We start from the raw sequence: 10,385 nt of genomic DNA, 5'->3' as shown, positions 1-10,385 counted from the left end.
ACCATTCAAGCAGACAGCTTAACTGGACTCAGTGAGTTAAAAAGACAAAAAGAAAAAGAAAAAAGAGGGCATGAAAGGGGAGGGGATGTGTAGGTGGTGTCTCGGTGTTTGGGGGAGGCTGAGAGGAGGCTATGTTGTCCTTTGGTTGTGAGTCTGGCCTTTAATGACTGAGCCATCTGCACAGCCCAAACAAGATAAACTGTATACATGTATAAAATTGTTAAAAAAATTAATAAAAGGTATGTTTTAAAAAAGAAAATTTTGATCTGGAAATGCCTCCCCTTAGAATGTGGTTTCTTAACCATCACAACGAGACAGACCCAAGAAGATGGAGGGAGTTTAATCGTTTTATTAGTAAGCAGAGCTCTCAAGGGCAGAGATGACCTACTGATATGATTCTAGAAGATTTCCCTGTGTAAATGTATTCGTATGTGATCTTAGGATGGAGTTGAGGGAATAAGTTGCTTCTCAGTGACATGCAGGAAACCTAAATGATCTAAGTGTCTTTGCTCAATTATCTTACTTTTGCAGAAGCTTCCCATATTTTTCTCATTGCTGTGATGAAATACCTGACAAAGAACTTAGGAAGGGCGGGCTCATTTCAAAGTTAGAGCATCAGGAGCCCACGGCAGCTGATTGATGCACATTGCCTTTGTAGTCAGGAAGCAGGGATGAGTCCTGGTGTTCAGAACCCTCCTCCCCCATTCCAGGACTCTAGCCCACAGCTGCTGCCACTCATATTTGGGGTCTTCCCTGCTCCTAAAGCTTTCTGGAAACACTGTCACAGTCAGGTTCAGAGATGTGACCACTGATTCTCTAACTTCAGTGAGGTTGGCGAAGAAAATCCACCATTCCACACCTCACACATCTTATGGAAAAAGCATTTCTAATATGCCGAAGCATCCATGGTGCAGAGTGGGCTGTGAATCTGCTTTGGGAAATGTGAGGAGTCAGACTTTGGTGTGGATGAGGCTATGGGGGACAGGTGTGTGTATCTTCTCCCTGTGCTGGTGAGCAGTGTTTGAGGAGTGGGAGGAGACAAGGAGGGGACTTGGGTGCTAGAATTATGTTAGGAAGCAATCCAGATTTTTCTGGAATCTAGGGACTTCTAAAAATTTTATTTATTTATTTATTTTTAGTGTTTTAATTGAGCTATATATATTTTTTTCTGTCCCCTCTTTTCCTTTTGCCCTCTCCCATGGTCTCCATGCTCCGAATTTACTCAGGAGATCTTGTCTTTTTCTACTTCCTATGTAGATTAGATCCATGTATGTCTCTGTTAGTGTCCTCTTTGTTGTCTAGGTTCTCTGGGATTCTGAATTGTAGGCTGGTTTTTCTTTGCTTTATGTCTAAACGCCACTTATGAGCGAGTACATATAATATTTGTCTTCCTGGGTCTGGGTCACCTCACTCAATATGTTTCCTAGATCCATCCATTTGCCTGCAAATTTCAATATGTCATTTTTTTTCTGCTGTGTAGTACTCCATTGTATAAATGTACCACATTTTCCTTATCCATTCTTCTGTCAAGGGGCATTTAGGTAGTTTCCAGGTTCTGGCTATGACAAACAATGCTGCTATGAACATAGTTGAGCACATATCCTTGTGGTACAATTGAGCATCCTTTGGGTATACATCCAAAAGTGGTATTGCTGGGTCTTGAGGTAGGTTGTTTGCTAATTTTTTGAGAAATTGCCATACTGATTTTCAAAGCAGGTGTACCAGTTTTCACTCCCACCAGCAATACATCCTCTCCAGCATAAGTTGTCATCAGAGTTTTCGATCTTGGTCATTCTTACAGGTGTAAGATGGAATCTCAGAGTTGTTTTGATTTGCATTTCTCAGATGGCTAAGGATGTTGAACATTTTCTTAAGTGTCTTTCAGCCATTTTAGATTCCTCTGTTAAGAGTTTTCTGTTTAGGTCTGTACTCCATTTTTATTGGATTATTTGTTCTTTTGATGACCAATTTCTTGAGTTCTTTGTATATTTTGGAAATCAGCCCTCTGTCTGATGTGGGGTTGGCAAAGATCTTTTCCCGTTCTGTAGGCTGCCGTTTTGTCTTGTTGACTGTGTCCTTTGCTTTACAGAAGCTTCACAGTTTCAGGAGGTCCCATTTATTAATTGTTGCTCTCAGCGTTTGTGCGAATGGGGTTATATTTTGGAAGTGGTCTGCTGTGCTAATGTGTTCAAGCATACTTCCCACTTTCTCTTCTATGAAGCTCAGTGTGGTTAGTTTTATGTTGAGGTCTTTGATTCATTTGAACTTGAGTTTTGTGCATGGCGATAGATATGTGTCTATTTTTATTCTTATACATGTTAATATCCAGTATGCTAGCACCATTTGTTAAATACGCTTTCTTTTTTTCGTTTGATATTTTTGCTTTTTCGTCAAAAATCTGGTGTTCGTAGGTGTGTAGATTGATATCTGAATCTTTGATTTGGTTCCATTTGTCTTCCTGTCTGTTTTTATACTAATACCAGGCTTTAGTACTGTAGCTCTGTAGTAGAGTTTGAAGTCAGGGATTGTGATGTTTCCAGAAGTTCCTTTATTGTACAGGATCGTTTTGGCTAATATGGGTTTTTTGCTTTTCCATATGAAGTTGAGTATTGTTCTTTTGAGGTCTGTGAAGAATTTTTCTGGGATTTTGGTGGGTATTGCATCGAATCTGTAGATTGCTTTTGGTAAGATTGCCATTTTTACTATGTTAATTCTACCTACCTAAGAGCATGGGAGAGCTTTCCATTTTCTGCGTCTTCTTCAATTCCTTTCTTCGAAGACTTATAGTTTTGACATGCAGGTTTTTCACTTGTTTGGTTAGAGTTATTCTGAGATATTTTATGCTATTTGTGGCTATTGTGAAGGGTGACATTTCTCTGATTTCTTTCTCAGTCCTTTTATTATTGTCTGTATAAAGGACGGCTACTGATTTTTTTTTGAGTTAATCTTGTATCCTGCTACATTTCTGAAGGTGTTTATGAGTTTTAGAAGTTCCCTGGTGGAATTTTTGGGATCATTTATATAAACTATCATATCATTAGCAAATAGTGAGAGTTTGACTTCTTCTTTTCTGATTTGTATCCCTGTGATCTCCTTTTGTTGTTTGGTTGCTCTAGCTAGAACCTCAAGAATTATATTGAATAGATATGGAGACTTTGTCTTGTTCCTGATTTCAATGGGATTATTTTGAGTTTTTCTCCATTTAGTTTTATGTTGGCTGTTGGCTTGCTATTTATTGCCTTCATTATATTTAGGTGTGTTCCTTGTATCCCTTCTCTCTCCAAGACCTTTATCATGAAGGGATGTTGTATTTTTTCGAAGACTTTTTCAGCATCTAATGAGAGGATCATGGTTTTTTTTTTCTTTCACTTTGTTTATATGGTGTATTATACTAACAGATTTTCTCATGTTGAACCATCCCTGCATCTCTGGGAAGAATCCTACTTGATCACGGTGGATGAGTTTTCTGAAGTGTTCTTGGATTCGGTTTGCCAGTATTTTATTGAGTATTTTTACATCAATGTTCATGAGTGAGATTGGTCTGCAATTCTTTCTTAGTAATGTCTTTGTGTGGTTTGGGTATCAGGGTAATTGTAGCAACATAAAAATTTTGGCAATGTTCTTTCTATTTCTATTGCATGGAACAATTTGAGGAATATTGGTATTAATTTTTCTTTGAAAATCTTGCAGAATTCTGTGCTGAAACCATCTGATCCTGGGCTCTTTTTATTTTTGGTTGGGAAACTTTTGATGACTGTTTCTATTTTTTCAGCAGTTATAGGTCTGTTTAATTTGCTTATCTGGTCTTGATATAATTTTGGTAAGTTATATTTATCCAGAAAGTTGTCCATTTTCTTTAAGTTTTCCAATTTTGTGGAGTACAGGTTTTTGAAATATTACCTGATGATTCTCTGTATTTTCTCCATGTCTGTTGCTATGTCCCCTTTTCATTTCTGATTTTGTTGATTTGGATAATATCTCTGTGCCTTTTGTTTAGCTTGGATAAAGTTTTGTCTGTTTTGTTGATATGAACTCTTGGTCTCATTGATTCTTTGTATTATTTTCTTTGTTTCTATTTTGTGATTTCAGCTATCAATTGGATTATTTCCTGACTTCTAGTCCTCCTGGGTGAGTTTATTTCTTTTTGTTCTAGAGTTTTCAGGTGTTCTGTTAACTCACTAGTGAGGGATTTTTTCAGCATCTTTATGTAGTCATTTAGTGCTATGAACTTTCCTCTTAACACTGCTTTCATTGTGTCCCATAAATTTGGGTATGTTGTGTGGTCATTTTCATTGAATTTTAGGGAGTCTTTAATTTCTTCTTTTATTTCTTCTTTGACCCATTCATGTGAACATTGCTCAACTTCCATGTGTTTGTGGGCTTTCTAAAATTAGTGTTGCTGTTGAATTCTAGTTTTAAGTCACGGTAATCTAATAAGAAACATGGCGTTATTCCAATATTCTTGTGTCTGTTGAGGTTTGCTTTGTTACCTAGTATGTGGCCAGTTTTTGAGAAGGGTCAATGAGGTGCTGAGGAGAAGGTATATTCTTTTATGTTTGGACGGAATGTTCTACAGATGTCAGTTACGTCCATTTGAGTCATAACATCTGTTAGTTCCCTTATTTCTCTGCTAAGTTTCTGACTTGCAGATCTGTCCAGTGGTGAAACGGTGGTGTTGAAGTCTCCTGCTATTAGTGTGTGGAGTTTAATGTGCGATTTAAGCTTCAGTAGTGTTCCTTTTACATATGAGAGTGCCCTTGTATTTGGGGTATAGATGTTTAGTATTGAGGTTCCCCCATGGTGGATTTTTCCTGTGATTAATATGAAATGTTCTTCTTTGTCTCTTTTGATTGATTTTAGTTTGAAGTCTATTTTGTTAGATATTAGGATAGCTGCACTAGTTTGCTTCTTAGGTCCATTTGATTGGAAATTTTTTCCCCAGCCCTTTACTCTGAGACGATGTCTGTCTTTGAGGTTGAGGTGTGTTTCTTGTATGCAGAAGAAGGATGAACTCTGTTTTCATATCCAATCTGTCAGCCTGTGTCTTTTTATAGGTGAATTGAGTCCATTTACATTAAGGGATATTCATGACCAGTGATTGCTAGTTCCTGTTATTTTAGTTTCCACGGTTGGTGATGTTATTGTGTGCGCTTTTCCCTTCTTTGGGATTTGCTGCTGTGAGATCAACTACTGTCTGTGTTTTTGTGGATGTAGCCAACTTCCTGGGGTTAGAGATTTCCTTCTAGTACTTTGTGTAGGGCTGGGGGTGTGACTAGGTGTTGGTTAAATCTGGTTCTGTCATGTCTTATTTTGTCCATCTATGGCGGCTGAAAGTTTTCCTGGGTGTAGTAGTCTGGGCTGGCATCTGTGATCTCTTAATGTCTACATCACACTTGACCAGGGCTTTCTGGCTTTCATTGTTTCTATTGAGAAGTCAGGTGTCATTCTGATAGATCTGTCTGTATGTGTTACTTGGCCTTTTCCCTTTGCAGCTCTTAATATTCTCTCTTTATTCTGTATGTTTAGTGTTTATTATGTGGCAAGGGCACTTTTTTTGTTTTGTTCCAGTCTATTTGGTGTTCTGTAAGCTTCTTGTGTCTTTATATGTATATCTTTCTTTAGATTGGGAACATTTTCTTCTACGATTTTGTTGGATATATTTTCCGTGTTTTGAGTTGGACTTTTCCTTCTTTTATCCCTATTAGTCTTAGGTTTGGTCTTTTCATGGTGTTCCATATTTCCTGGATATTTTGTGTTAAGCTTCTGTTAGATTTGATGTTTTCTTTGACTGATGAGTCTAATTTCTATATCGTATCTTCAACACTTGAGATTCTCTCTTCCATCTCTGTAATCTGCTGTTTATGTTTGCATTTGTGCTTTCTGATCATTTTCCCATATTTTCTGTTTCCAGAATTCCCTTGGTTTGTGTTTCCTTTATTGTTTCTATTTTAGTTTTCAAGTCTTGAATAATTTCTTTCATCTGTTTGATTGCTTTTTCTTGGTTTTCTTTAAGCGATTTGTTGATTTCTTTCATTTTTTTGTCTTTTCCTTTATTTCTTTGAGAGAAATTTTTATTTCCTGACTAATGGCCTCACACATTCTTCTAAAGGTATTTTTTAAGGTTATTTTCTTCTGCTTCCTCTATATTGGAGTATTCAGGTTTTGCTGTTGTAGGGCCACAGTTTTTGTTGGTGCTGTGTTGCTCTTTGTGGTGTTGAGGGTGTTCTTACTTTGTCTACTTACATTTTCCTCTGGTTGGCATAGTTAGAATTGTGTCTCTGGTGATCACTCTTCCAGGTGCCAGTGGATCCAAGGCTCAGATGGTTGTTCCTTGTGGTGGAGTTGGGGCCAAAGTTCCAGTCAAGGCAGAGGTCACTTGGTGTTCCTGGGGGTTGCTCGACACTTCCAGAGGTTGATCTGCAATCCTAGAGGTTGGTCGGGCCTGCTCCCATAAAGGTTGCTTGTTTGGGCCCGTTCCCACGGAGGTGATTGGTTTGGGCTTGCTTCTGTGGAGGTCGCTGGCTTGGACCTGGTCCAGAGGAGGTCACTGACTTGGGCCTGGTCTGACAAAGGCCACTGGCTTGGGCCTGCTCTGGCAGAGGTCGCTGGCCTGGGCCTGGTCCCATGGAGGTTACTCACTCAGCCCTGCCCCCATGGAGGTTGCTGGCACGGGTCCATTCCCACAGAGGTTACTGACTCAGGCCTGCTCCCTCAGAGGTCACTCCCTCATACCTGCTTTGGTGGAGGTCACTGGCCTGGACCTGGTCCCATGGAGGTCAGTGCCTTGAGCATGCTTCCATGGATGTCCCTGTCTTGGACCTGTTCCTGCACTGGTCACTGATCTGGGCTGCTAGGAACTTTTTAGACATAAAATTTTCAATGTTAGAACTAGGATATTCTAAGAATGATGTTCCTGGGTTACCATGACTGACTTTGTGAGAATGGACCAGCCACTCTGCCTTGCTTATCTTTGATAAATCTTATCTTTGATAAGTCTCCCCTCTTAAAGGTTACCATTGGTAGTCAGTTAGAGATGACTTCATTTGACTGTCAGTGTGGTAGCCAGGAATAAAAATGTGCATGTATGGAATCCAGCCCCACTCATACATGTATTGATTCCCCAAATACACCTTTTAATAGTGCCATTCTCTTTAGGGGCCATTTTCTTTCAAACCACTATATTCCACTCCCTGGCTCCCAAAGGCTTATAGCCATAGCGTAACACAAAAAATGCATTCTTTCAACTTCAAAAGTCCCCGTAGTCTATAACAGCCTTATACTTGTTTCAAAGTCCAAAGTCCAAAGTCTCTTCTGAGACACACTCTTAGCTATAATCCCCTTGTAAAACTAAGAATTAAAAAACCATATATTTCCAATGTATAATGACACAGGATATACATTACCTTTACAAAATACAGGGATGGGAGAATAGCGAGAAAATACTGGACCAAAGCAAGACCGAACACCAGCTGGGCTAACTCTAAACTCTGAAGCTCTATGTCTGATGTCAAAGTGCTCATCAGATCTCCAGCTCCTTTCATCTTTGTTGACTGCAAGCACACTTCCTCCTCTTGGACTGGTTCTACCCTTGTTAGCAGCTCTCCTTAGCAGGTATCCCATGACTCTGGCATCTCTAACACCTTAGGCTCTCCAAGGCAATCCAGGCTTCAACTTCATAGCTACACAATGGCCTCTCTAGGCCTCCATTCAGGGACACCCCTGACATATGCCTGACTTCAGCAGCTTGCTTTAGGTGTGGAGGCAAATTTCATAACCCATTTCCTCTGTCCTTTACTCTAAAGCCAGAACCACATGACTGAAGCTGCCAAGTTCTTCTGCTTGCTAGGGCTGGACCATGTCCTTATCAAATTATACCTTTATCAGTTTTCTATCCCTCACTGCCTATGCTTGGCTGTCCTGAAACTTGCAATGTAGACCAGGCTGGCCTCAGACATACATATCTGCCAGCCTCTGCCTTCCCAGTGCTGGGATTAAAGATATGCCCCACCATCCCTGGCTCTAAGTTTTTCTTTAGTTTCTTTCCACAAGATGGAAGTTTATCTGGATGGGATCTTGTCCTGAGATCACCACTCCCTTTATCCCATTTCTTAACCCATTTATCTCCTTGAACCCAAAATTTGGCTCTGTTCCATTTCCTGGTGTTCCCTTTTCCCTCAAAATTTTCATTTTGTATTTTACCCTGCTCAGCTTGCTCCTATTCATTATAAATCTTCATTAGAGTTACCACTAAAAACCACATTATAACATCTATACTAGGCCGTTTTCACATTTCCTCTGCCAAGAGAATTTATCTAAAACTCTTTACTTTAGCCCCAGGAAGACTCTTTGGACAAGGGCAAAAAGGCAGTTACTTTCCTCCAAATATTGTGATATTTTCACCAAAATATAACAAGGACAATCTCTAAGCAACATACTAAAATTCTTTTCTGAAACCTATTGAGTGAACACCCCAGAGTTCAAGTCACACTCAGCACCACTGTCTTCTATGCTCCTACTAACATGGCCTATTAGGCAGCACTTGAAGCATTCCACTGCTCTCATAAGTCAGAGTACCAAACTCCAAATTCCTCTAAACAAAAGCATGGTCAGGCCTATCACAACAACACCCCAGTCCTTGGTTCCAATTTTTGTATTAGGACTTTTCTCAATGCTGTGAAGAGACACCATGAACACAGCAACTCTTATAAAGAAAACATTTAATTGGGGTGCACTTACAGTTCAGATGTTTAGTTGATTGTCATCATGGTGGGACATGGTGGTGTGTAGGCAGGTGTAGTGTTGGAGCTGCGAGTGTTACATCTTGCAGGCAACAAGAAGTCAGCTGACATACTCACTGAGGAAAGTTTGAGCAAAAGAGACCTCAAAGCCTGTCCCCACAGTGACACACTTTATCCCACAAGGCCACATCTCCTAACAGTGCCACTCTCTTTGGGTGCCATTTTCTTTCAAACTACCACACTCTGCGTAGTGGTCCAGAGAGGTCGTTGCATGAAACTGTGAAAGTGAAGTCTAAATTGTTTTGAAGAACCCAAGATGTTGGTGATACCAGAACCATGGGATACCTGCCAAGGAGAGCTGCTAACAGGAAGTGGAACCAGCCCAAGAGAGAGAAGCGTGTCACAGTCAATGAAGCAGAACAGAGTTGCATATCTGAAGAGTGTTTGACATCAGACATAGAGATACAGTTTGGAGCTTGCCCAGCTGGGTTTTGATCTTACTTTGCTCCAGTATTTCCTCACTGTGCTCCCTTCCCTACAATTTGGAATGATAATGTATGTCCTGTGCCATTATATGTTGGAAATATGTGATCTTATCTTTGACTTTGTTTTTATAAAGGATTACAGTTAAGAGCGTGCATGAGTCACGAGGTAGTGGTGTACTTTAATCCCATCACTTGGGAGGCAGAGGCAGGAGGGTCTTAGTGAGTTTGAGGCGAGCCTGGTCTACAAAGCAAGTTCCAGAATAGCCAGTACTGTTATACAGAGAAACCTTGTCTTGAAAAACATAAAAAAAGGAGAAAAAAGAAAAAAAAAGAAAAGAAAAATAAAGAGAGAAAGATAAAAAGATTGTATGAATCTCAGAAGAGACTTGGAACTCCATACACTTAAATATATTTAAATATATTTGAGACTGTTATAGACTATGGGAACTTTTGAAGTTGGACTAAAAGCATTTTTGCATTATGATATGGCTGCAAGCCTTTGGTGGTCAGGGAGTGGAGTGTGGTGTTTTGAAAGAAAATGTCCCCCATAGGGAGTGGCACTATTAGAAGGTTTGGTTGTGGTCTTGTTGGAGGAAATGTGTTACTGTGGGCATGGGATTGGAGGTCTTCTATATCTATGCTTGGTGACACAGTTTATTTCTTATTTCCTGCAGGATTAAAATGCAGAATTCTCAGCCACTTCTCCAGCACCATGTCTACCTGCATGCTGCTATGTCCCACCATGATGATAATGGACTAAACCACTGAAACTATAAGCCACCCCAATTAAATGGTTTCCATTATAAGAGTTGCTGCGATCACTGTGTCTCTTCACGGTGATAGGAACCTTAGCTCCATCTGCAGGAAGAATGTGGCAAATGTTGAACTAAAGACATTGCCAAGTTCTTCAGCAGTTCAGAGGTGCCAGGTTTTTAGTTTTTTTAGTTCCTAAGTAGGAAAAATTTATATTGAGTGTTAGGAAGAATAGGTGTTGATAAGCAGGGACTGTAGGAGACAGAGTCCTGAGCATGCAAGCTGCTGAAGACATAGCCCACGCCCTCAAGTCACCTAATTCCAAGGGTGAGACTGTGGTAGTTTGAATGAAAATGGCCCCCATAGGTTCACAGGGAGTGGCTCTATTAGGAGGTGTGACTTTGATGGA

This window comes from Myodes glareolus, chromosome 8, assembly GCF_982192425.1.
Source record: "Myodes glareolus chromosome 8, mMyoGla1.1, whole genome shotgun sequence".
In the NCBI taxonomy this organism is placed as follows: domain Eukaryota; kingdom Metazoa; phylum Chordata; class Mammalia; order Rodentia; family Cricetidae; genus Myodes; species Myodes glareolus.
The sequence above is the reverse complement of the archived record's forward strand: the minus strand, read 5'-3'. Positions refer to the sequence as shown.